General features: G+C 36.9%; 1 protein-coding gene and 1 pseudogene across 7 annotated transcripts in view; one reads left to right on the top strand and one right to left on the bottom strand.

The window, feature by feature from the left end:
- Positions 1-513: 513 nt before the first annotated feature.
- The window catches only part of MYO6 (myosin VI), a 158,840-nt gene continuing 131,494 nt past the window's right edge, over positions 514-27,859 (top strand). For all 7 annotated transcript variants that reach the window (XM_037034325.1, XM_037034324.1, XM_037034322.1 and 4 more), the window contains exon 1: positions 514-748. The gene's annotated coding sequence lies outside the window, so the exon portion shown is untranslated. The remainder of the gene's footprint in view (positions 749-27,859) is intronic.
- Positions 16,507-16,778, bottom strand: LOC118978722 (60S ribosomal protein L39-like; annotated as a pseudogene).

Raw genomic sequence — 27,859 nt, 5'->3', positions numbered from 1 at the left:
CAAATTGGTTGCCCAGGAAGGTTACTTCCTTCACAGGCCGCCCAGCCCAAGCCAACTTGGACTGCAGCCGACGTCGCCTCGGTTCTTCTCTCTGCTACAACACTGTCTCGCTTCCGTAAGCCCTTGAACAACTCGGGGTCCTTGCCCCCCCCACCCCGCCCACCCCCGCTGAACAACATTCTCCCTCCCTGAAATGATTCTGCATGTTACCGGTCTGGAAAATCACTGCATCCCGTCCTGGGAGGACTTGCTTTACAGTAACAGCTGCTACGGCTGTTGCGCAGGGAGAAACACTAGAACTCCCAGGTAGGCCAGCGGCCGCCCGCTCCACTCCGAGCCACAGCCCCCACTCCAAGCTCCGAGGCTCCGCTTCGCAAGGCTGGGCACTCGGAGGGGAGGGGCGGGGCGGCCCCCCGGCTCCGAGCGCCCCCTCTCGGAGCGCTCCCCTGCGCCCCTGCGCTCCCGGTCGGCCCGCCCCGGCCCGCAGCGCCCCCGCCCCCTCGGGCGCTCCGTAGCCGTGACGTGCGCGCGGCGAGGCCGGGGACTCGGTGGGGCGCCGGTCGGCGGGCGGAGACGGACCCGGCAACTGTCCGAGCAGGAAGCAAGTAGAAGCCTCCGCCGCCCGGTACCTGTGCTTGTCCGCGTCCTCGCCCTTTTCCTTCACCTCAATATCTCTCTCACCCCGCCCGCCAACCTCACCGGCGACAGGTAGCCCCGCCACCGCGCACCTGCCTTCGTGTCCGCACCGGTGAGTGTCCTGGAGCCCCTCCTGCGGGGTGTCATCCCCGGGGCCTCGCTTCCTCTGGCCTCCCAGCTTTGAGGCCTCGGTAGGGCCGATCAGGTAGTCGGACGGCTTGTTTCATCTCCCGTGGACTGGGGTGGGTGAAGCAGGTGATCGGTGGGCCCGGGCAGCTTTGGTGGCGGCGGCGGCGGCTGTTCAGGTAGCACAGGGCTGGTTCTCATTTCCATTGGACAGTGAGAGCATCCTTTCATGGGTTTATCATCACCAAGATACCTTTGTGTATCTTCACTGGCTCCCAGGTAGAAGCGGAGCACTCAGGTGTCCGACGATGCGGTGGACACTCCGTGATAGTTTTCGCTTTCGTAAAGAAGCTTACAATTCAGTGCAGAAATAGTATCATTTGTTCTGGAATGTGAGGATCAGCTGCTGCCACTGACTGATAGTTTAATCATGTAGGAGACCAGGCTGGGACTGTCGGAATCTGTATTTTTAGTCATTAGGTGGTCCCTTACTTTGAGTATGTTAATTTGTGTATGTTCCTTAATAATATTTTTGTATATGTTAATTTTCAAAATTCCTTATTTTCAAAACAATTAAAATGCTCTACTCTAGGTTTTTAAATAGGAAATTATTTGATAGGGTTGTATCTAGAACATCTGTGTCAAAAGTATTTCCATTTAGTTTCAGAAACACATTGCATTTTACTTGCGTTAAAGTTCGTGGTGGAGGAATGCTTCAGTTAGAATCTGCAGGTATTAGTGAATAACTAGGAATGCGGCCCCAACGTAACAGACTGCTGCTGCACACACTAAATTAAAGTTTCACTTGCTTTTATGCTCTGGTGGGGTAGATGCAATATATAGTTAGGGTTAGAGAGTTTAAAAAGTTAAGATTTAGCCAACACTATTCACACCATAAAATGTGAATCTCGAATTTAGGCTGGTAATGGTCATGGTACAAAGGTTGGCAGTGAAACAGCATGTCTGTACAAATTAACTAAACTTCATAGATGTCTTGAATTGTGGTTTTCAAATTGGAAACTGTTCAGTGAAAAAATCACATTGGTGTCCCATATCATTCACTTTACACAAACCACAAATTGAGCTGTAGCCAGAGCTTAAAACAATGCAAATGTTCAAAATAACTCATTGACTTTTAAATATACAGCTCATTTTGAGTGTTTTCAGTTGTGCAGGAATTACATGCACATCGGTAGACAGAAATCATTTTAATTGTACTCAGATTTGCCTGTTGCATTTTTATGTTCTATGTGACATGCTATTTATTCTCTTAGCTTTTTGTTACACTTTTTGCAAAACTAAATAGGGAGTGACAAAAGTGATGAATGACTTTAAGAAAAGATTATTATGATTAAAAACTATAAGTATCTAATATTTACAACTATATATAACATAAATATATTTTTCATTAGTGTGTACAAATATGAATAAGGAAGATGTAATAAGCTATTGCAGTATTTAATGTAAATTAATACAAATGATTAAAAACCAAGATCATAAATCATAACCCAAGGGGTTTAAATGAAATGGATTTTTTCCTCTGTTTATGTTTATGTGATCAAGTTTTAAAATAACAGTGGCCAGGAAATCTGAGAGAGGCTGAAGGCTCTTTTCTCATCCTGTTGTGACTTTGCTTGGAGACTGTGGTGTATCATGTAGCCCATTGTTTAGATAACTGGGCTGTCTCTGGGTTCTAAAACACAACTTTCTTTAGAAAGCCTTAAAACTGACCATGGAAGCACCAGAAACATTTTTTTGATTAACCTGTTGATAATTGAAGCTCCGTTTTTGGTATGTAAAATGCCAATTTTAACAAGATTTCCAACCTTTGTGAATTTCTCATTTCTGTATATTAAAACATTTTAAGTAAAAGATTGAAAAAAGTATTACAACTTTATAAATTTCATACAATTGAATTTTGATTCCATTAATGAGATACTTCATAATTTGTGAACTGGCCCTTCAGTAGTGTAAGACTGTTGTCCATTTATTAGGCATTTGCCCTAATTAGAATACTAACTAGAGGGCTTGATCTCCAAAATAATCTTCAAAATAATTCAAGGTTGGTGGTCTTGTCCTTTTACACTTGAGGAAATTTATACTTAGTTAAATATTTGCTCAAGGACATTAATTCCAGGACAAAGCTTGGATTCACACTAAAGTTTTCTGACCTTGAGATCACTGTCCTTTCCAGAAGACCAAGTTACTTTGATCTAAGTTCATTTGGTAGAATGTTAAAATAAGTCTGCAGAACTGGTACTGTGTTAAAGAATATAGCTTGATCCCTGGCTGGTGGGGCTCAGTGGATTGAGCACCAGACTGCAAACCAGAGGGTTGATGGTTTGATCCCCAGTCAGGGCACATGCGTGGGTTGCAGGTCAGGTCTCCAGTAGGGGGCATGTGAGAGGCAACCACACATTGATTTCTGGCCCTCTCTTACTCCCACTCTTTTCCTCTCTCTAAAAATAAATATATAAAATCTTTTTTTTTAAGTGAAAGAAATTAACCATCGTCTAAAAAAAAAGAATATGTAGCTTGAGGTTTGAAGAAAGCACATAGGAGTGTGGATGATACAGGCCATGAATGTGGTTCTGGAACTAATTTTGAATTATGGATCTGCTTTTTCATTCTTAGGATGACAGCCTTGAACAGTGATGTGATGTTGCTTTATCATTTCTGGTGTAAACTCCAGAATATTATACATATTGTACACTTTTTATTTTAATGGGTTTATAGGAACTAAAATTAGGCAGTAATGTGACACTGGCTTTCATTGTAGTTAAAAGGAATAGTATAGTGCTACTGTTTAGGAAAGAAATTAAAAATATTTCCTCATATAAGACAGATTGTTGCCTGTAAATGCAGTAGATATCTTTTAAATGTTAAATAACTCTGTGATCCTGGGGCAGGGGGAAGACTTGTTTTTAGGTTTTGATTAAATTGTCACCTGTACTATTTGGAAAAAAATTTTATGGTCCATGTTTATTTTAGGGATGTCCCTTGAGCTATAATAGATATAAGGACCAAAAATGAGCACAGAAAGTCCATCTTTTGTAACAAAGTAGGAGTCTTTTCAGAGACTCCTACTTGTAGTTGGGTAAATGATAGGAAGAAAAGTGGTAGGAAGGCTGGGTTGGGTGACTGCTTTTACAGGTGTTTCATTATTTGGCTTGAACTATCAAGAATTTTGCATGTAAGGATACTCAACTGTATCTCAGTATCACAAGAAATTCAACTGTAAATATAAAACCATCATCCAGAGGTTTAATATAAATTATTAATGGATGATCTGTAGGACACTTGTGTGTGTGTATATAGATAATCAAGAACTAACTAAAGTTAAATAAGCTTCAAATTTTATTTTTGAGGTGTTATTGTATGTTTAGATAATCTTAACATATAAGTATTAGACTATCTTTTTATTTATGGTTTTCCAAAATAAACTTTTCGTAATGAGTATTATAAGAATGACATAATGGTTTGAGAATTTGCAAGTCCACCAAAAGTTCTGAGTACTGAAGCATAGGAAGTAAACTGGAAGAACAAATCTGGCATCTTTAGAAGTCTTACTCTACTGTTAAAGAGAGGGCAGTCCTTTTCTATGCAGAAAGTATGTCTCCAGTGAAACCCAGATACCGAAGCACATTCTTTGGGTGATACTCACATAGGATAATAGTCACATGTACACTGAATGATGTACACAAAGGAAGGCAATGTTCCTGGCAAAACCACAAGCATCTTTTAGGTGTGTTAGTCACTTGTTATTTTATTTGAAAGTAACCTACTGCTTAAACTTCACAAGGTAAGGGTAAGGTATTGCAAATAGCAGAAGCTAAAATTTTTATTATATGTGAGTGAGCATCTTTTTCAGCAGTTATTTACATAAGGACCTATACTTATAATTGCAATATAAGTATAGGTTGGAACTGTATCTTCCCTGTACTAGAAGATCTTTGATCTAGGAAACAGTGGCAGAGATGTAAAAAGAAGGATAAATCAAACATCCATTTAAAATCTGAAGATGTTTATGTCAAAGTTTAAAATACCTTTGTGTGGAGCTTTATTGGTTTGGAAATTATTTTATGTATATTTGGTTCTTCTGAAGTAGATTTGGGAAACTTATTCTTAAACTGCAGATGAGTAAGTGGAGACAAAAATTAGTACCTGTTCAAGGTCACGTGTATGGGTGCTTGGAAGCATAGCTGAGAATGGAACTCATATATGCATACTCTCATAGTAGATCTCCCCCTCCCCAGTTTACATCTCCTATATGTTAGAGTTAATCTCTTGGCAGTGCTTATTTCATTCTATACTTTTAATTCAGATGGTTCAGGAAATTCTGAAAAGTTAGGGTCACTAAAATGGTCATTGTTAAATAGTTTTTTTAAAAATGTGAGTTAGGTTCTGGCTGGTGTGGCCCAGTGGATTGAGCGCTGGCCTGTGAACCAAAGTGTTGCTCATTCAATTCTCAGTCAGGGCACGTGTCTGAGTTTTGGGCCAGGTCCCAAGCAGGGGGCACACGAGAGCCCACCACACATTAATGTTTCTCTCCCTCTCTTCCACCCTTTCCCTCTGTCTAAAAATAAATAAATAAAACCTTGAAAAAAAAGTTCATAGAAAAATTAAAATGTGAGGTAAAAGAAAATCATCATGATGTATTGTTATGGAACCACTACATTTTAAATAAATTAATGGAGCCAAGGTGGCTAATTAACTTTTCTAGTTGAAAAGGTTTTAAAGAAAAGTCAACAATTAGTTAAAAAGAAAGAAGAAAAATATTCTGGGGGACTTTTGAAGGTAACTTACAAGTTATTGGTACATTGATATTAGACTGATGATTATGCCTGTTTTTATAAAGAGTCACTAATGAGTTGCGGTATGCCTATGCTGGTACCTTTATGCCTTTGTTTATTTAACAAATATTTGAGTGTCTACCTTGGGCCAGGCATTGTTCAAAGTGCTGATGATACAATGATAAATTAAGACCAAGTCCCGGTAGGTGACATTTTACAGTTGTTTTGAATTAAGTTAATTATAGACTCTCTATACTGGTGTGTAATCAACAGGGCTGACCCTAAAGTTGGGAAATAGACTGTTGTCAAAGTAGAATAATTTCAGGGCTACTAAAAGACACATTTGTTCTACAGTATCCTTTTCCTGGCCTTCAGTCCACTGAGTTTATAGCACTGTTACCAGTCTACTCCTGCAAATAGAAGTATGTTCTATCTTCTGTCACAGTTGCAGGACATGAGGTGAGAGAAAATAAATGAGACCTCATACCGATACGTTGAATTTTGTGAGAGAGGTAGTGGCAAACTATAATTTTAATAGCAGCTCTTGATTATTGAACTCTTGCTATGTGACAGGTACTGTGTCAAACAAGTACTTTAACTCATTAGCTCAGTTAATCACCATGTCATTTCAGTGCACTTAGCATTATGACCCTCATTTTACAGATAAGAAAACTGAAGCACAGAGACGTTAAATTTGCTCAAGCTCACAGCCAATGCTTGGAGCTGGAATTTGGATCTCTTATAGCACTTAGCATGCAGTAGTTACTCAACTAGAAACAGTACTGGTATATATACAGACTTGGCCATTCTGCCACTACATGGTGGCACCCCATGTAGGTGGAAGGCCTTGGTGAGTGAGTGATGGCTGGGGAGGGTCAGCAGAGCTCGTTGGGTGAGTGGTTGGAGTTTGGGTGTGGGAGGGGACAGGGAGGGTTATTGTTTGCCTAGCTGCTTGGCCCACAGGCTTAATCCTCCCTAAATGCACAAATGCTTGTTTGTCCAGCTCCTGAGTAAGAAGACAGACGGGCAGACTTGAGGTGATCCTGGTTTTGCCACCATTACCTTTGGTCAGATTGCTTAGTGTCTCTGGGTTTCAGTTTTCTTATTTGTAAAATGGAGGCAACAATATTACCTACCTGGTATGGTTCTTGTGAGGACTGAATAAGATAATACTACATGTAAAGGACATTTCACACTGGCTTTTAGTAAGTGTGCGTTATTATTGCTAATGTGGGATTTTTTTTTGCCGTGTTTAATGTGGAATGTTAATTCAAAAGGAAGAAAGCAACATATTGGAGATTTGGGTGGAATCTTGAAATTGGTAAGTTTTAAAGAACTCTGAAGTTTAGGTGTGCATCAGAATTACCCAGGGGATTGAAAAACAGGTCAGAAAGGCGTGGGTAGGGACTGGGCATTAGCATTTTAACAAGCTTCTCCATTGATTGACTTGACACCAAAATTTGAGAACTACTGGTTTAAACCTTTTTTCATCCTGTGCTTAGGGAGGGGTTTCAACAATAGCAACAAAAAATATTGCTTGGATTAACCAGGGTTATAGTAGATGGAAGTGAAATATCAGTTACCAGAATCTCTTCGTTGTTTTTTTTTCTTTTAAGCATATTGGAGGCTTATAGCATCTATCTTGAGAGAATAATGCAGTGTTAAATTACACACCCAAATTTAATTGTAATGAATATTTCAGCTTATTAACCAGCTTCAGGTGGAAGTAAGCTAGTTATATTTAATTTTTAAACAGTTATACAGATAGCATTAATATATAAATAATGCTCATATAGATCTTAAGATCTTTTGAAACTTTTAATTGGATTTCTTTAGATAATGGACTGTGTTTGAATGACCAGACTTGGCATTGCTAACTGCATCAGGTGAGGTACCAGCAGGAAGAGAAATTTCATCCTTGCTGGTGCAAATGAAGAGATTATAGAGGTTAGGGACAAACAAGGGATGGTGAAGCACCCAGGGAATAGCACCAGAAGATGCCCTTAGTTCTCCAGAGATTACCAAAGCAGAGAACTGGCATTGTGGAGGAGGGCCCTGGGGAGCTGTGGCTTTGAGGCAGACAGGCAGGGTGGGAGGGGGAGTTCCCTATCTCTCTTCCCTCTCTCTTCAGGTCTCTGCCAGAGACTTCCTTTTCTTTTTTTTAAATTTAGTTTTATTTAAATTAAACTTATTTATTTATTTACTTATTGTCCTCACCTGAAAACATGCTTATTGATTTTAGAGGGCAAGGGAGAGAGATTAGAGGGGAAGGGGGAAGAGAGAGGGAGAGAAACATCAGACTGTTGCCTCTTTCATGCACACCAGCTGGGGACCAAACCTGCAGCCTAGGCATGTGCCCTGCCTGACTGGGAATCAACCCTAGATCCCTCAGTGTACTGGAGGAGGCTTTAACCAACTGAGCCGCACCACTGACTGGGGCTGACTTTCATTACTAGAACCCAGTTGGGAGGCCTAGGGCATGATCTGTGCAGGCTCATCCTCCTGGGGCAGGGCAGAGCAGAGCGGAGAAGGGATTTGTAGCTGTTGTGGAGCAAGTGGAAAATTACTGGGGCATTGATTAGTACCTTTGGGAATTTGTAGCATTTCCTTGGTGCATTTAAAACAGCTTTTAGCATTGTGATGCATCTGCAGAATTCTTGAGAGCATTTTTCTTTTATATGCTTAAAAATAGATTTTGACAGAGAGAGAAGAGATAGAAGAGATTTGTTCCACTTATTTATAAGTTCATTGTTTGATTCTTGTATGTGCCCTGACCAGATCAAACCAGCAATCTTGGCATGTGGGGTTGATGCTCTAACCAACTGAGCTACTCAGCCAGGCCTTTATATATGCTTTTAGAAAACAGTTTATTCACTTCCTCATTTGCTCAAGATACTATTTTTTTGGGATCTTTTGGTGATTCAATGAGAAACATAATTTAGGTTTGTTGACATAGTGCACTTTTTCTTAATATATTGTTAGGCCTTAATGAGGTTTTCTGAAATTTTCTTTATTGGATAGTCTTGGTTTGATAGAATCACTGTTTTTCATTAAAAAATATTGTAATGGTTGTGTTTCAAAAATTCTGGCTAGAATAATCCTTTGCTGTCTGGAGCGTATACTTCTATTCATTTGGACTCTTGATAGCAAAAAAACCACACAAAAAACACAAGCTTGATGTAGTAAATTAGACTGTTATGAAATAATTGTTCTTTCTCCCCAAGTTATTATAAAGTCTTTAAATTTCTGTATAAATCTGTTGCAACTTGCTATTATTCAGCTGTCTTTTGCTAATCCTAATTTTATCTATTTATTCTGAATTTTGGTTAAAAGTCTAAATCCAAGCTCTTTATTTTGGACAGATTCCTGAGGATTACCAAAAAAAAGGGTTTCTCTCCTTAAAAATATGTTGTGAAGTTCTATAGTATATGAGCACTACTCCCCCCAAAATAATTAGATTGTGGTTTGCTTTTTCTTCTTTTGAGGGTTCCAGGGGAAAAGAAACACAAGATTTTACTCAGGTTGATCAGCAGCTAGACTGGGTCTCGTTCACAGCTTCCAGAAAAGGAGGAACTGTATTGTCTGCGGCTGAGCAAATTAAATAACAACCCCCGGCTGTGACATTTTAACATAAAAATAAAGGGTACTTCTAGATGGAAACGTTATAATTGGGTCATTTTTTTTTTTAACAAATACGTTTTTCATCTTTAAAAGAGTATGATTGGGAAAAAACAGGTTTGGAGTAAACCAATATTCTTCTTTTGGGCAGCAAAATTATGCTTAGAGACTGATTTTTGTCTTTGTCAGCAGTTTAACTCAGGTTCATTGCGAATTTCATAAGCCAATAGCATACAAGATAATGTTGCTTAAAAAAAAACCAAACAGTTGTTGACGTACAATAATATATTGGTTTCAAGTGTACGGCACAAGGATTCAACATTTATGTACCTTACAAATTGATCAAGTCTAGTAACCATCTGTCTCACTGTACAGTTATAATGATATATCAATTCTAGTCCCTGTACTGTGTATTACATCTCTATGACTTATTAGGATAATGTCTCTTAGTAAGCCAGTAAAGAAATAATGTACGCCAGAGCAGTGATAGGAACAACACTGTTGTTCTGGGCAAGGCAAGGTGAAAGGAATAAAGTCCTAATTTAGATTAGGTGTACCTTTTTACTTGAGTAGGCACTCAGGAGAGAGTACCTGGCCAGGGGAGAGCCGACACCTAGCTGCTCTTGTTGCTGGAGCCTGTTGCTAGGGAACCATGCTCCCTGTCAGTGAGCAGAATGATCTTTCCTGGGGCTGCTTCTCCATTTTCACCACTGTCTAGGAGGAATCGCCTGACACATACAGCAGCTACTATACCCTAGTGGTCTTCAGAGAGCTACTTTTGTCAGCAAAGTGTCGCCTTGCCCAGATCCAGACTCTCCGATAGTCAGCACAAGTTCTCACTATCATCGAAGTGTCCCCTTGCCATAGTTGTTTCCATGTATGTTCTTCTCCATAACCCCGAATGGGGCCCTCAGCAGCCAAGCTCTTGAGTGATAATCAGCAATACCAGATGAGATGATGACATCCTGACACAGCTTACTTCATTCTTCTATCAAAACAACTTCTAAAAATAGCTTTTCTTTGTCTCATCATAAACAAGGGCTTCAAAACAGCTCTATTTAAGTCATAAGCAAGTGAGTTTGAAATCATATCAAACATATACAGCAACCAAATATTGTCTGTGCTTGAAAATCATACATTTAGATATTTTCTGTGTAAGTGGGCTTTTTTTTTAAAGGAGAGTTTTCAAACTTTTGTGGTATCTTCTAAAAACATATCGTTCATTTTCATTTGACACTGATAGAATTAGTATCCCGCAAGAGAGAATTGAGGCTGTTGGTTTTTCCATGTTGTGCTCTTTGAATTTCCCTGATTTGAGGATTGAGTTATTCCAGAGAGAGCTTTTCTCTGGTTCCTTGTGATTTTTTTTCTAAAATTAGATGAAATAGCTGTGTTTTGGTTTGTGGGCATGATTTGCTGTCTGTTATCCTTTTGGTATTTGGGGGAAGAACAAAGTGTATGCTTATGTATGTGTTTTGAAGAGGAATGTATTAGTTTCTGTGCTTTTCCTGTCTGTCATTGTTGACTTGAACGTAACAAGAGCAAGATGACTGATGCTTGTGCTTGAGGTTTCAAACAGAACTATGGCTTGTGCTGACCATTGTGATAATGGAGACAACACGAGTTTAAAGTATAAAAATAGTCATCATGTACACAATAGCTAATTGAGGAAGTTTATATTAGTTTTAGAGGGGTTTTCTGTCAGGTGTGGTGGTGAGGGGAGAAGAGGAAGGGGATTGAATGAGTTTGACTATATGATCAGTTTTTACTACAAATGTTTTATAAATCAAAAAAAATTCAGTTAGAATTTTGTATTTCATAGAGATACAATTTTACTAATAAGATTGCTTTTTGAGGGGAGTGCCACATAAATTAGGAATGTTTAAACCACTTTATTTATTTTTCTATAATTCATCTCCCACTTAAAACATGTAATCTTTATTGTATTTTTTCCATTACCATTTAGTCCCCTTATATACCCTCCTTGCCCCAGCGATCACCACACTGTTGTCCATGTCTGTGAGTCTTTTTTCCTTTTTTGTCAATCCTTCCTTTACTTTGGTAACTTTAATAATTTACTAGCGAAAATGGAGATACCCTGATGGCTACATACAGAATGTTAGTATGTCATGAAATGGGCTATTATTTATTAAAGGCGTGCTTCTGGAACTCATCCAGAATCTTATGGACTTTGCTCGTGTTCTCTGGGATTCTCCTGTTTGCCATGAAACATTGACAAAGGCTACTGTTTTCAGTACATGTAGACAGTTGAGTAGGTCACCAAGGTTTAACAGTGAAAGGTTTATGTCTCCAGTTGGGAGGTGGCAGTGTGTTATAATGATGCATTAAATGAGTGATCCAAAATGACCCCGGAACAGTACAATTCTAATAATTCTTGAGAGCCAATGATGTGCTGCTGTTTGAGCATTTTACAGTCATTTTCTCACTTAATCCTAATGGTGACCCTGCGAGGTAGTTCTTATTATCTCATTTCACAGCTGAGAACTGAGGTCTGACTAGCTTGCTTAAGGTGGTTTAGCAGTGAGGGTCACGATCTTCAGGTGACCTGGATCCAGAGCCTTTGCTTTGTGCATTCTTTTAAAAACTCAAGGCTTTGAGAAAACTCCTTCAGGATTAATTTGTTCTGGCTTTCTGTGTCTGATCAAGGATGATGACATTATGACACTCATGCAGCTGTTGTCTGCTTTCAAGTGTAAGGTGAGTACCTCCTCTGTGGTAGACCCTCCTTGGTCCTCACCCTCTGATTCCCGCACCTCACGGTGCTCCAGCCTCCCCTGCCATTGGTGACTGGAGGGAGACCTTCCGGCACGTAAAGTCTAAAACCATTACTTACCGTTTTTAAACACCATAACAACGACCCATTTTAACAAGTGCTTTATAAATTTGCTTTAGGCAAATGTATTCTTGTAAAGTTTACGAAAATTAAGTAAGTAAAGAATTAAATTGTAATTTTGTGTTACCCTGGGAAAACTTCATATTTATTTCAAGGATCCCCATAGTAATTTCTCTCACAAAGGGAAGAATCTTTTTGTAAAACAAATTATTGTTTTATAAAAAAATCATTTACACTAATAAATATGTCTTTCACATGTTACCTTTACATAAACATAGGTCTGACTGTATACACACTTCATATAAATATATAAATATGTCTATAAAGTTAAGTTTGAGCTTATATTTTGCTTGATATCATGAATATGAAGGGATTAGATAATAGGGTATGTTTTTCTTAAATAAATGCTATTTGTTGGATTTTCACCAAAATATACTTTAGTAGGTTTATCTACACTAAGAATACTCTTTTAAGTGATAGATTGAGGTCTGATATGTAGCACAGTAGTAAATTGTTTTTGTCATAAATTTTATTAGGTAAATGCTAGTGTTCTGTTTAAATGCTTAAATCAGTGTTTTACATACTCTGAAAATAACAAATTTAAGAGAGGTAGTTTATTAAAAATTATTGTAGTTGAAAGCGAACAAACCTCTATTTGAAAAAAATACTTTCATGTAGCCTTGGGTAAAATAGTTATTTCTTGTACCTAATACCAAGCAAATGAGGCCATGAGCCCAGATTTGTTGTAATCTGCCTCTGTCCCTAAACATTCAACAGAGACTACTCTGTAACCTTCTGAGTAATAGGTTCAGCGGCCTCATTTAGATCATTACTGTTTTCTAACCTCTTCAGCTCTTGACCAACTAGTTCTCCTTGAACTCTCCCTCTTTGCTTTTGTGGTCATGCACGCTCTCAGTTCTTCCACTTTTTCCTTCTTTATTTTTACTGCCTGGTTTTCTCTGCCTGTGCCTTTAGTGTTCATGTCTCATAACATCCTGTACTTTGCACTTTGCTCAACTCTATTCTTATTTTTGATAATTATATCAGTCTTGTGGTTCCAACTCTTGTTCATATGCAGATTTCCCCCAAGATTTCTTTTTATATCATCTTGACCAGCATTTCTAAACTGATACTCTGCAGCAGTAATTTTCAACCAGTCTGCCACAAGAATTTTTAAAACATGCAGTATCTGACTATTTAGGCAGGGACACTGCCCCCCTTTTTCCCTGTCAAATAAAAAAAAAATGACAACAGCCAACACAATAGTAGTTGTCTGGTTTGAATGAATCAGAATTATACCTATTTTTGTCAGATTGGCAAAAAATATATTTTTTGGTGTGTTGCAGAATTTTAGTAATTAGTTTATGAGTGCCATGAAAAAGGTTGAAAATTGCTGCTCTACACACATCTTAAAATTTCACATATTCCCATTATGTCCATCTCCTTTTAGAAACTTCTGTTTTCTTCTGTTTCCCTTATGATACTCTCATGCCCTAGCTGTTTATGCTGAGAACTTTTCCCTTTTCACTTGCCATGTTTGTCATTTGCCAAACCCTCTTTTGCTTCTGGAAGGTTATCCTTCACTTTCTATACCCTCTGACCAAAGCAGGCCTTATTACTTTTCCTTCCATACACATCTCCCCATATTTGGCTCTTTTCTTCAATGTACAGTCAGTCTCTCCTGTGCATTGCCATTAGGGTTACATTTCAAAGTAGGTATCTGATGGTAATGTTCTCTAGTACAGTAAGAGTCCATATTAGCCCTTCATTAATACATTTTAGATACAGATTTTTATTGTGGGATTTGAAACTCTCATGTGGCCTAATCCTTTGGCCTACTTTGCAACCTCGGCATTTGTAACTCTTCTGCCATTGCTGTAGCCCTATTGATGTACTCCCAAAACATGTCCTTATTCTCTCATCTTTTTTTAAAGAAGATTTTATTTATTTATTTTTAGAGAGAGCGGGGAGGGAGGGAGAAAGGGAGAGAAACATCAACATGTGGTTGCCTCTTGCAGGCCCCCTAATGGGGACCTGGCTGGCAACTGCAACCAAGGCATATGCTCTAACTGGGAATCGAACCAGCAACCCCTTTAGTTTGCAGGCCAGCACTCAATCCACTGAGCCACACTCCCCAGGGCATCCATAGTCATATTCCAACAGACTTTTATCTGGAATGTACTTTCTTTAGTCAGTTTTACTCATTTTTCAGGGTCTGCTTGAATAAATCTTGCAAAGTAGCTTTCCCAAATTTACTGTTTGGAATTACACTTATGTTATAATATTTATCACAGGTTATATGATGTCTCTCTTCTTTAGTTTTTCCCTAACTCTCACTAAATTGTGAATGACTAGAGAGTATGACCTGACTAGGAAGAGATTTGATAAAATTTTATGTAGATTAGTGGATCTTAGGTCTTAGAACTCCATTGTATTCTTAATTATTGAGGACTCTGTAAAAAAATTATTTATCTTTTTGGCTTTATTTATCAATATTTATTATGTTAAAATTAAATTTAAAAAGTATTTAATTCATTTAAAAACAGCACTGATTAATGAATGTGTTAACAAAGGACATATTTTATGAAAAATAATGATTTTCTAAAGGAAAAAATTAGTGAAAAGGGTGACATTATTTTACATTTTTGTAAATCTTTTTATTGTATAACTTAATAGAAGATAGTTTGATTGTCATCTGCTTATGCATTTCGTTTGTTGCATTATGCTGTTTTGGTTGAACTGTATATGAAGAAAATCTAGTCTCACACAGATACATCATTGGGAAAGGAAGTACTGATTTAACTTTTTCAGATAACTCTGTATGTTCTTTTTTAATACCTCACTTCTGAAAGTTCCAAGGTAGAATTTTTAACCTATCAGGGAACTCCGTTTTGTACACTGTTACATTACAATTAGTTGTTCTGTTTCACACTTTGGATCTTTTACCAATGCATGGTTTTATAACATGATATACTGGTGACTTGGAATATACTGTTTCACTGAGTTATGCAGATTTCCTAAATTTATATAATATTAAAATCATATTTTGATCTCATTAGAAAAGTCTTTTTTTAAAGTATTTAAACTTAAACAGCACAAGCTATTATGCTCAATTGGCAGATACAGGTTTTCCCAGATTCTACTTTTCACTTGAATTTTACCATTGTCAGCAAATACTTGTCACTTGCTTTCCTTGAAGTGACAGGCTTCACTCAGAAAGCAAACAAATGAACACATAAAACTTGTTTGCCAGAAACCAGAGTTTGAAGAATTAAGGTTTGTTAATCATTCTCTCCAATGAAAATGGTGTTTCATGAAAAAAAAAAGGTCAGTCAGTTCCTGAAGATTAGAACTCAAAACATTCACACAAATGTTTTCCTTGACTCACCCATCATACTTTGTACTTTATGCACAATTTCTGTTTTGTTATATAGAATATTAAAAAATTGTGTATTTGAGGATCAAGACCCAGTGAAATTAGTACATTTTACTGTTTAATCAAAGGTATTCTTTTTTAAAAAAAGATTTTATTTTTTGAACAGGGAAAGAGAGGGAGAAAAAGAGGCAGAGAAACATCAATGTGTGGTTGCCTCTTACACACCCCCTACTGGGGACCTGGCCTGCAACCCAGGCATGTGCCCCAACTGGGAACGCAACTGGCAGCCCTTTGGTTTGCTGGTCAGCACTCAGTCCACCGAGTCATACCAGCCAGGGTTCAAAGGTATTCTTAAGTGAAGCATCATTCTCTTTACTGTTGGTGCAGATGACCTCTAGTATGGCTTGGTGCTACTATCTTGATTTTAGATAAACTGGTAGAAATTTTACCCATTATTGGTTCTGCATTATTAGGGCAAATGTGTTATTATGAAAATAGTTTGACCTTGTTGACTCTCTGAAAAGCTCTTAGGGATCTCCAGGGGTCCATTGACCACACTTGAAGTCCCAGTCTAGATCATTGTTGACTTGAGTTGTGACTGTGTTCAGGTTTCTTGTAGACCAGACATGTGGAAAGCCTAGAGAGGCTGAGTTAGACATTACCGCAGAGTTAATTAAATTCCAATTCTTTATTAAGAAGTTGAAGAAACAGGTTTAGACAGATTAAGAGACTTGGTAAAGATGATTCAACTAAATTAGTGGAGGGACTGAAAAGATAATTCATATGGCTTGACTAGTTCAGAGTTCACTTTTTCTGTCAATGTTGGGCAGTTGAAAAAGTTAGAGGTTATTTCAGGTTTATTTTATATACACCTGTGACTAGAAGATAAACATTTTCTATGTAATAATACGGATACTGTCAAGTAGAATTTCTTAGGGGATAGATTTTGAACTCTGTGACCCAGAACTCTATGACCAGCTTTCACCTATTTTATTTTTGAAGGTCACATATTTATTACTGAATGAACCTAGTAGTGCGGAAAAATGTTAACAAAGAGAAAATTCATTGTTCTAGTAACTTTCCAGTGAAACACGCCCAGCTCTTCAGACACGAGTGATCTTTCCAGTGGCGTGGTGAGTTGTAAACAACCCAGACAAAGCATACGTGCTTGAGCCATCTCGTGCAATTTCTTGCAGGCTTAGCTGGGTTCTCCTCCATTTTCTCCTCTTGGAGTTGTGCCTGTGTTTGTTACCAGTTTTCATCTGAGTCCATCGTGGAATGGGCTGGTTCTGCTTTTGTTTGTTGGCCAGGAGCTCTCAATCCTGAAAGTTGAGTGAGAAGGAATGGTGAAGTGGAGGCAACTGCCCGCGTTCATTTGCTTTTCTCACCTCCTTTTTTCATCTAATGGAATATGAAATTGCTTGCTGTGATCAGTTGGCAAGTTATGTGAGAAATTGGGATAAGTCAGCAATTCATGTATGAACATTGCTTTAAAAAACCCTTAAAATATACCTTGATAAAAATCAGTGTCATCAGTGTGACATTTAAGAGAATGACATATTGTATGAGTAAGCCATGGCCATGGACATCGATGTGGGGATTGACTGTGGCAGGGCTGCGGGGCAGGTGGACGGGGCAGAGGAGGGCAAAGGGGGAAAGATCAGGACAGCTGTAATAGCATAAACAATAAAAATTGAAAAGAACAACATATTATGTATAAAAGTGAAAAGTAATCGAGCATTTTTTAGAGAGTATTTTTTTAAAAACTAATTTTATTATGGAAAGTTTTAAGCATATTCAGAGAAGAAGAGGAGCATCACTGTGTACTCATCACCCAGATTCAACAGTTAGCAACTCCTGGCTCATCTCACCTTATCTTTTTCTTTATCAGTAATTAATCTCCCTTCCTCTGGATTATTCTGAGTCAGATTCCAGAGATAATTTCATCATCTGTAAACACCTCAGGACAGAATATTTCTTAAAACTTATAATTAGGGGTATATAATGATGTCAGGACTGGTTATCTAAAATAAACTTGATTTACCACTTAGGAGACTTTTTTAGCCCAACCAACAAAAAACTGAAGCCAGTGCAATATCCTTTAAATCTTGTCATCCTCATTCTTTTGCCTTATTTCTTTTTCCCTTACTCTAAACTTCTTGAAAGAGAAGTCTCTGTTAGCTGTTTCTACTTTTTCTCTGTTCATTCTTTTCACTATAGTATAATTTCTGCCTCAACTATTCTGAAACTATTCAAAGATTAGCAGTGACCTTCCCATGTTCAAATCCATTGGTCTATTTTCAGTTGTCAGAAGCTCTTCTGATTCATTTGATGATGTTGACAACTCTTTCCTGTTGAGACTTCTTTCTCCTTTGGCACAGTGATCTCTCCCAAAGTACTTTCACTACATCCCCGTTGCTTCCCATTCTTCCTTTAATGCTGGTGTTAGCCTCATTCTCTTTTACTGTTATATTAATGATTCTCTATTCTGTCAGACTAGTGCTCCCTTTCCAAAACAATGATTTTGCAATACCCCATCTACTCTACTGATGTGAAATTAGTAGACAAAAAGCTTACATGTACATATATGTACATACCTATATACATACATATTTGTATGCATAAAATTAAAAATATGGTAACAACATAAAAGTGAGTCATTAAAAATTGCGTGTATCACAGTGATTAAATATCTTAATGCTTACATTAATAATATTAATATTTATATTATAAATGATATAAATTTGAATTTCAGTATCCATTTATTTATTAATTATATGTTAACATATGTATTTCAGTGTGTGGAAGTTTACTTACTTCAATACTATAAGGCAGAATAAAATAATGGATACTAATAGCCATATGTAGCGCAGTTGTGACTGCAGCTGCTGCAGATTACACTAACAATAGGAATGTTAGACTGATGACTCCAGTATCACGATCAGCGTTGCTAACGTGGCCTTCTCCAAAATGACGAACACCTTTTCATAAGGTTCTGAATAGAGGACAGTCTTTTTCTGTTTACTTGATATTGTATTTCTGGAAAATTTAATGTATATTAAAACAGTGCAGAAATATTTTGTGTGTATATATATGTATACACACACACATTGGATTACATTTTGGGCTTATCTGTCTTCTCCAAATTTTCTGTTTATGTTGCTTTCTGTATATCATTAATGACATCAGAATAATTTGAAATAAAAAGTAAAAAGTTCTTAAACTCTTTCACACAGGAGCCATATCAGTTTGCACTGTTGTTCTAGATGGACATTTGTTGTGGCTGCTGTAGCTTTATTGAGTCTTCTTCAACTTATTCTTGAATGTTGTATGACTGTCTTTAAGTGAGAAGCTTTTAAATTCTGTGTAGCTTTTAAATTCTAAGTAGAATATACAAAAAATTAGTGAAATAATGCAAAACATTTTTATTGTATACTAAAACTAATGTTACAAATAGTAATTTGTACAAATATGATTCACAGATTCTGCTCGAGTTAATAGCAATTTATTGCATTTTTAATATGAGAAATTTCTCATATTAAATTTCTCACTAGAGAAATAATATTTTGCCTCCCCATTTTACTATCAGCATTTTAAAGGTCATACCTGTTGCAAAGTTCATAAGTAACTTTTTCACTTACAGTTTTAGATTACTGAGGTGCCAATAATCTGGTCTACTTTGGATCTGAATTTAAGTACAAGAATTTTGTGAGAGAGTACCTCAGATGTAGCAATATACTTTTTTACCTTCAAGGTGCTTGTGAATTTGAGGATGAACAAAGGTTAGAAGGAATTTTTTCCTGTAAATGTATTAATTATTTTGCCATAGGGAGATACAATAGGGAGATTGCTGTACAGATATGTGAAGAGATGTCATAATAAGATAGTGAAGCCAGGAAAGTTGGCATTTGTGCTGCCTACCAATACCAGAACCAGTAAGTACAGACGAAGATTGAGTCTTTATGGGAGCTTTATGGGAGTCTTTATGGGAGCCGGCAGTCTGAGAAGGTGGTGGTTTATGTACCTTAAAAATGATCTAGTGTCTCATCTCAAGCTGACCTTTTGATAAGGAGAAGAAAAAGGTAGTTAAGGAGTTTGGGAAAACAGGTTAATCAGAAGTCACAGTCTAGGGGTGATTTACATCTGTTGATCAACAATTCTTTATCTGCATCAGGATGTTCCCTCCTTCGGCTTAGGCCTTGCTGGAACACAGTGGCTCAGATACCATCTCCATTTCCTGTAGACCCCTGGGGCATAAAAGTTGCATTGCTTGTCATCCTACAGGAGGCATGTAGGTCATCAATCCAGTTCTAGAATTACAGCTTTCCACGTGCATTAATCACTTAAGCCTGTCAACTATAACTACAACTAAAATCTTTAACTCTTGAGTTCCTCCATCAATGCCTATTGGAAAACATGCTGAGAAATAATTTTTTCATATGGTTTATCTCTATACAGTTAAGTATTTGTTTTGTATTTAGTTTTTGAACTTCTGAACTACCCCCCTTTATACCTTATATTTTTTGCAAGGACTATTATTTATGAATTTGAAAGTTAGATGTATTTATCTTTACTGATTTTCTAAACGTCAGTTTGACAATTTAGCTGACCCTTATGGATAAAAATATAATTAATGAAAGAATCTTAGTGTCATTAACAAGGGTATTGTAGATGGCCTTGCCCAGGAAATATACCGACATGTATTGTAAATGTATGAGACACATAATGTAAGTTAGCAATGCTTTTCCTTACAGAAGTTTTCTTCATAAAAGGATTCTGCAGAGGGCTCTGTTATTGGCCTTTTCTAAAGTGTGTGTGTATCTTCAAGAAAAAGATGAGTGAATGTATGTTATAACTGAAGATAAAGTTATCTGTACTTGTTTCCTTATCAAAGCGTAGTATTTATAATTGTACAGCAGATGCTAAGTGTATGTCTCTGTAAATTAAAGGGAAAAAAATCAGTTAATCAAAGTTACAACCTGAACATTAAAAATTCCCCCAAATTGTATAAGGCCACATGAAATCTTTCCTTTATTTCTTCTTGCAATAAAAATGAGACTTGCCAAATAATTACTACATCAATGTAAAAGCGATTGAACTTCCATTTGTTACTGTCAGAAGTAAGAGAGTAAGTTCTAGGGTTCTCAAAATCCTGATACTTAGCCCACACAGCCGAGACCAATTAAACCCCCCGATCTTGTAGGGTGAGACCTAGGTATCAGTAATTTTCAAAGGTCCCTAGGTGATTTCAGCATACAGTTTGATTTTTTTCCTTTTTATATTAAATCTGTGTAAATAAAACTTTCAAGTACTGAAGAAACGAACACCAAAATATTTTTAAAATTTAGTTTTAATACACTGATTGTTAAAACTGCCGGTGTCTCATGAAGTTGTTAAATAGAACATAAAATCTATGGCAGAGATTTAAGAATTACTGAAAATTATTAAAATAGTATACTCATTACAAAATTTTGAAGCAGAAGTTAATTCTGTTGAATCTAGTTATTTGGTTCCAGGCAGATCATATTTAAACCACTCAAAATAGGTCGTTCACCATTTTACCTTTATTTTAAGGTGCTTCTGAGATGTAACCGCTGTAACCTCTTTTTGTCCTTTGTGCTTCATGAAGATTCTTCTGTCTAACCTAAAATGCACTGTCTTTATATTTTACTTTCTGGAGATGTACGACATTTGATCTTTGGTGTATATGAATACACATGTACTTTTACATCAACACAATTTTTAAAGATGATTTATTTATTTTTTAGGGACATGGGAAGGGAGAGAGAAAGAGAGGGAGAGAAACATCAGTGCGAAATAGAAAAGTTGCCTCTTGCACCTGCCCTAACTGGGACTGAACCCGAAACCCAGGCGTGTATGTCCTGACCCTTAGGGGAATGGAACTGGTGACCCTTAGCTTTGCAGTACAGTGCCCAGCCACTGAGTCACACCCAGTCAGGGCCATAAACACATTTTTAATCTTTATCATTCATGTAAGTGAAGACTGAAATTATTTCTTTTACTCTAAATAGCCAAAGTTCGATAAACTTTTTTCATTATCCAATCAGAAAATTCTCCTTCTTGACTGCTACTTTAGGTCTTAGTGTAAAGGAAACAGTTTACATTAGGAACCCTTGTTTCACTAGTCTTTCTGATGAAGAGGGGGTAGTGGTGAGGAAATGACTAAAACCAGTTCAGAGACATCAGGATGGAAGCAATGGAGATGGTAAAGAGGGGTTGGATTTTAGGTGTATTTTTTTCCTTTACTGAGATGCATAATAAAATAAACACAATTAAAAAAAAAAAACAAAACAGTTCAGACACAGTGTGGAGAACCCAGATTCTGGAAGAGCTGGGAACAGATGGGACCAAGAGCACAGGTGGAGAAATCAGCTCTGAAAAGAGTTAGGGCAAGTTCAGGTATGGACGAAATTACAGAAGTGTTTACAGTTGAAGAAACAGTATTGAGGGATTTTATACCTTATTGCATTTCCCCCATCAGATAGACATTATTAGGTCATCACAAATTTTTATAGGAAGGAGGTGATGTTGGGGCTTTTATTGGAGTGCTAATATTGGGAGACAGTGTTATGAATGGCGTTAGTTATCCTGTTATTTTAGTAAATACACTGATTATTAAAGTGAATTGTTCAACTACTCTGTTCAAAGATTTAGATTTTAAATATATTTACCTGACTTTTCAGGAAACATTATGTTGATTCTGTGAGGTAGGAAAGTGAGTATGAGTTTATCTGTGTGTTTTTTTAGTTAAAATTTTATGGGTGATATTGGTTAGTAACTTTAAAAACAGGCTAATTCTTATAATTATGATATAGAATTTGTAAGATGTGAGTTAAGACAGTTGGTGCAAATACTATGCTAGTGATAGTGGTGAATAGTAAGAATGAAACGGTCTTTGGCAACTTGAAATTCATATTCTAGGAGGGAAGAATGTTTCTGTATGAAGGATATTGAATTTACCCAAATTTTATATGAAATTATGAATATTCTTTCAATTATAATAAGTAGTAAGTAGGAATTGGAATGTTTGGCTTGATACAAAATTTTATAATTGAACCACTGTGGAGAGGCTAGGGTTCAGAATAAGTTGCATTGTTGGAGAAAATTTTAGGGAACTGGAAGTGATTAAATTGGAAAAAAAACTTAATGAAGTGATTCAGACATGTTTTCAAATACAGAAGGTAGTGATCAACCAGCATATTTTTTAGTGAAAACAGAGGAAAGCTTGCTGTTCAGCTACATTTTGGGGGATTTAGACCAGTTTGTTCATTCATTCATTTAAGATCATTTGCCTGCTTACAATGTGGAAGCCCTGTGCGAAGTTTTAAGGCACATCTGTGGTCAGTGCAGACATGACCTTGCCACCATTAAGCTTATGTTCTAGTAGGGAAGCCGAACTCCAAACAACTGTTTATCATCTGGCTATACTACAAAGATGTTCTGTGGGTGCTGTGAGAGGGTTTTATAGGGCAAAGAAGTGAGAAGGAACAGTGCGAGGTGGTGGTAAAACATTAGGATGATTACAGAATACCTTGTGACTGATCAGTGTTCTTTGAAGATCCCCTCACTGCCAAAATTAGCTCATTTATTCTGTGTGGAAATTCTATATAACCAAATGGAGTGAATAAAAATATTTGCTATTTCTGTCACTATTCTTGGTATTTTGTTGAATAATATTTTAGTATTTTTTGTGTATGTATATGTGTGCCTATATACTGTTAATTTTTTTGCCTGTGTGTTCTTTACAAAAATGAAATGAAAGTAAAATAATTCCTTCCCCATTTTTAGAAGGCCTTAAAAATTAATTTTTTATTTCTGTAAAGTGTTTGGGAAATTTTATTTCTACAGTTGAAATGTGTGATTCTCGGGCTCTCTGTTGCTGCTGGGTAAAGACTGCAGTTACCTTAGGTGGCCGCCATTGCACTTCACTGTGGCCCCAACTTGCTAGGTGCTTAACGACTTATGTGAAGAAATGTCCATTTATAATCTAGAATGAATAATGGGTGTTTCGAAGTGTCGTACAATATATAACAGGTAATATAAATGTGTTTTAATTTTTATATAAATGATTATGAATTATGTATTTGCTTTTCCAAGACTATTATTTAAATGCATGGTATATTTTTTACCCAGTAGTATTAATAAATTCATATTAGTTATAGCCTCTATATAAATTTAAAACATTTTAATAGACTTCCCTTCTATAATCTTAATAGTTTGAATAAACTTACTTTTATTTTTGACATGTTATTTTTATCTATTCATGTGTCTTTCTACTACTGTATTGCTGATGTCCTCCTGTATTCCACTGGATCTTTTTTTGTCACTTCTAGAGAATGAATATAATTTAATGTTTAGTGAGTATTGATTCTTTCATGAGTATTGAGATGTACTGAAACAATTTAGGTGTTTTTACTTTTTTTTTTAAAGAATTTTTGTTTATTTATCTTTAGAGGGGAAGGGAAGGAGAGAGGTAGAGAAATATCAATGTATGTTTGCCTCTCGTGAGTCCCCTTCCGGGAACTGGCCTGCAACCCAGGCATGTGCCCTGACTGGGAATCGAACTGCAATCGTCTGGTTCACAGGCCCGTACTCAGTCCACTGAGCTACACCACCCAGGGCAGGTGTTTTTATTTTTAATGTATCAGCTTTCCTCTGCTTTTTAAAAAATGGCTTCTTATGTGATCATTAGAATTTCATGGTGTATTTCTTAGAGGTTTTCTTTGGTGAGCAGTATTCAGGAAACTGAGTTTCCCCTTAGTGTAAATCCTTACTTCCCCAACTTGTGAGGTGGTTCTTAAAACTTTGGGTAGTTTATGTTGGGGAATATTTTATTGTAATGTATACAAGATTGTACTTTGATATTATCATTTGCACATTGTGAATAGGGTGCTGTTTTTGTAGTACTTAGTTATGTCCCAATAGGACTGGTGTGCTCTCTCCAGGTCATATATATGATCTTCCTCCAACTTGGAATATGCTGTTGCTGGGTTGCCAGGGTAAGGTCAGAGTCTAGACAGTAATGGGGCTGAGCAAATTCTTGTGCAGCTATTAGCAGGCACGGAAGAATGTGTGCAGGTCACCTCTGGGTCAGGAGTACGTACAGAAGGTCCTGCTGCCTTGGATCTGGATGTGGGGGGCTGGGCTGGCCCTTGTCCTTCGACTTTGAATGAGGCATGTTGGCAACTTTCCACATTGGAAATAAACCTTCTCAAGTTCCAGGCCTACCTTGGCTTGTCTGAGGGCGGTGTATGAGGATAGCAGGCATCTGGGGTGGGTGCCTGGCTTTGCCAAAGATCAGTCTCCTGACTTGAGAGCCGTGCTGCTTATCTACTGACAGTCGGGGAGCAGATTGCAAAATACAGGTCAGGAGGTGTATATGACCTGTAAAAGGATCCTCTCGTTTTCCAGTTAGGCTATTCAGGGCTTCAGCTTTGTTTGGTTGTTATTTGTTTAATGTTATTTTGTTATTGGTTCACAATTTTTGTGTTTAGTAAAAGTTTAGTGATACATTTGTTTGAGGGAATACGGCCTTATCAGAAGTTCATACTGCTACACTTAAAAAGGAGTGGAAAATGGCTTTCTAATGGAGTTGACCGATGCATTCATGGTGACTGTAATTAGTGTAACATTTAAAAGGTAGATTGAATACAAGGTAGTTAGGTAGGTAGAACACATTGGTGTTTTGTGTTCCTGAAATGTGTAGCTTATCACGGCTTTAAGATTTCATACTGTTCATCTCTTCATACCTTGTTCAGAATGTATCCCTGCAGTCTCCTTTGTCCTGCTCCTTGTTCTTCACCAGCCTCCACCTCCCCTGTCAGTCCCCCTGCCTGTGAATACATTGTGCTAGCACTTTGTGTTGTGCAACAATCATCTTTCTCTTTCAGTAGGTTATAAATATTCTTGTGTGTTCAGGGCCTTGTACTTTGCCCTGTTACAATAAATGCTCAGTAAATGTCTATTCAGTGAATAATTTCATTGCAAATTCACATAGCAAATGTGAATACTGGTGTACGGTCTACTTGTAAAAATTTTCTCAAATTATAAGTTCTAGGTTATGTCATCTGCGTAAAATCTCTTAGGGGTGATGAAGTTGGAATTGTTCAGGGCTTAAGGAGTCCAAACACCAAGAATATTGCTAAAAAAATACTTCCAAATTAGTGGTAATGGAAAGAAAGAATATTTAAGAACCCTTTCTTTAATAATTTGGGAGGGCATAGTACAGGATATTGGCTGAGACAGGATTATTTTTATATGTAAAAACAATTTAACCTCAGCTTTTTATAACTGTTTGAGCTAGAGCATCATTTTGAAAAATCACAAAGCTAAATTTAGTAATTTGGGCACATTCCCAGTTTTAAACTTCCATCCTGAGGTTTGTGTACTACTTTTTTTCTGGCCTCGGGGTTGAACAAGTCCGACAGAGTAAAAAAGACTGGTATACTTGTAAACACATACATACTTGTAGGACCAATTTAAGTCTTCATAGAATTTATTTTATTTTTGGATGAAAGTTATTTTAAAGGTAACAGTGTTTTTAAATTATAAAAGCAATAGCTATTCTTTGGAAAGCTTGAAAAATATGAAATATGTAAAGAAGAAATTATAATGCCACCACTTAAAAATAATAAGTATTAATATTTTATATACTGTTTATATAAAATGTAAAACTTAATTTATTAGTTATATATACATTTTTAACAAAAAGTTTATATAAAATTTTAAAACTTGATTTATTAGTTAATTCTTCTTGCCAGATCAGGTAAATACTGTGCTCTACTTTGTTCGCAGTTTTTTATTTTCCTAATTAACTTTAATTATCTGGAATTTGTGTTCATTTAAATAATCAACTAAGCAGTGAATGCATTCATTTGCCAAGAACAAATCAAAACAGTACAGCTACAGTTCATATTCCCATACGCCACCACCTGGTTCTCATCGTCTAGAAACTAATCACTGTTTTCATTTTGGCACGTATACTTCTGTATCTTTTACCATTGTTTTTAGAGTTACAGGCTTGTAGAAATATGTAGTTTTGTATGTGCTTTTTCCTATAAAAGAATACTTTACAAAATGGTTTTGCAGTTTCATTTTTCATGTATCAACAGGCCTTACATATCTGTGTTGAAAGGAAAAGTTCCACCTTACTGTTTTTAATTGCTGCTAGACTCTCTGTAGTCCAGATACTGCATAATTTATTAAACTATTTTCTTTATTGGTAGGCATTTAGACCATTGGCAGTTTTTCTCACAGTGCTGTAATAAATGTCCTCGCTGTGTACAAAGGAAGTTCAGAGAGTTTGCTAGTTTGTAGTCAGACAGAGCAGCTTGATGTTACCGCTGTTTTAATGTCACTGTGATGGGTGAAAAAAGTATCTCATTATTGTTTAGTTATATAATTTCTTTCCTAAGGGGAAATAACAAAATTGAATGATTAAATGGATAAAATAGGGATGGCTGCTTGAAGCATAGACTTTGTGTTTAAGAGGTAAAGTGTTGATTTAATATAAGGAAGCACTTAATTTTTTCCTCCATTTCGTTTTAGTTTTCTTTTGAGTAGAGCTGTATGTAACACAGGGAAAAAGTATTATTTACTGTAAAGTTTCCAGAATCAGTTGTTTTAAAGTCTAAGACCATGGGAAACATTCTCAAACTTGACAAAACTCAGTTTGTTTAATAAAATATGGAACTAAGGCACTATGTTATATTTTGATTTAGAGAAATAGAGAAATAATAAAATTTAAAATGGTTTGGAAAATAGGCAAGTACTGGATTAATTAGAATTTAAATATATAATTAAGAGTGTAGCTTTTACAGTGTTAAATTTAAATATTTATATGTTCAGGATGGATTTTGGTTAGTAGTGGCATGATCCGTGTGATAAGCAAACTGAAACAGATAGGAATATAGTGTTAAAAGGAAATGATCATTCGAGACTCTGGTCAGGATGGAGGAGTAGGTTAAACACTATGCGCACCTTCTCCCACAACCACATCAAAATTATAACTGAATTCTGACATAGCCACCATCTGAAGGCTAGCTGCACAGAACTCTTACAACCAAGGATAAGAGGAGAAACCACATTAAGACTGGCCCAGTGCAAACGCAAGCGGGAGGAAGAAGAGGGAATTACTTTCCCACATCTCTCGGGAGGAGCCTCGTCATCATTTTATGGACTTTTCTTACTGGCTCTATGGCTTTGCTCCTTATTCTCTTTACAGAGCAGCAGCCTTCCTCCTGCGGTTCTCTTTGTAACTGAGCTTGTGGTTTGCGTATATAAATCTGTGGTTTTGAATAATGCCCCAGAAAGAGAGAAATAATCATAGAATACCCAGCTAACGTTCCTCACAAAGTTGCCTTTCATTAGCACTACTTGTTATAATGAGTCAGTTTTACTTTAGGAACTCTGTGTTGTATTTTTAACATTTTGGGG

Source organism: Sturnira hondurensis, unplaced genomic scaffold, assembly GCF_014824575.4.
Source record: "Sturnira hondurensis isolate 20B ecotype Veracruz unplaced genomic scaffold, ASM1482457v3 Scaffold0022136, whole genome shotgun sequence".
Taxonomy (NCBI): Eukaryota; Metazoa; Chordata; class Mammalia; order Chiroptera; family Phyllostomidae; genus Sturnira; species Sturnira hondurensis.
Note: the sequence above shows the minus strand (reverse complement) of the source record. Positions and strands in the feature narration are given on the sequence as shown.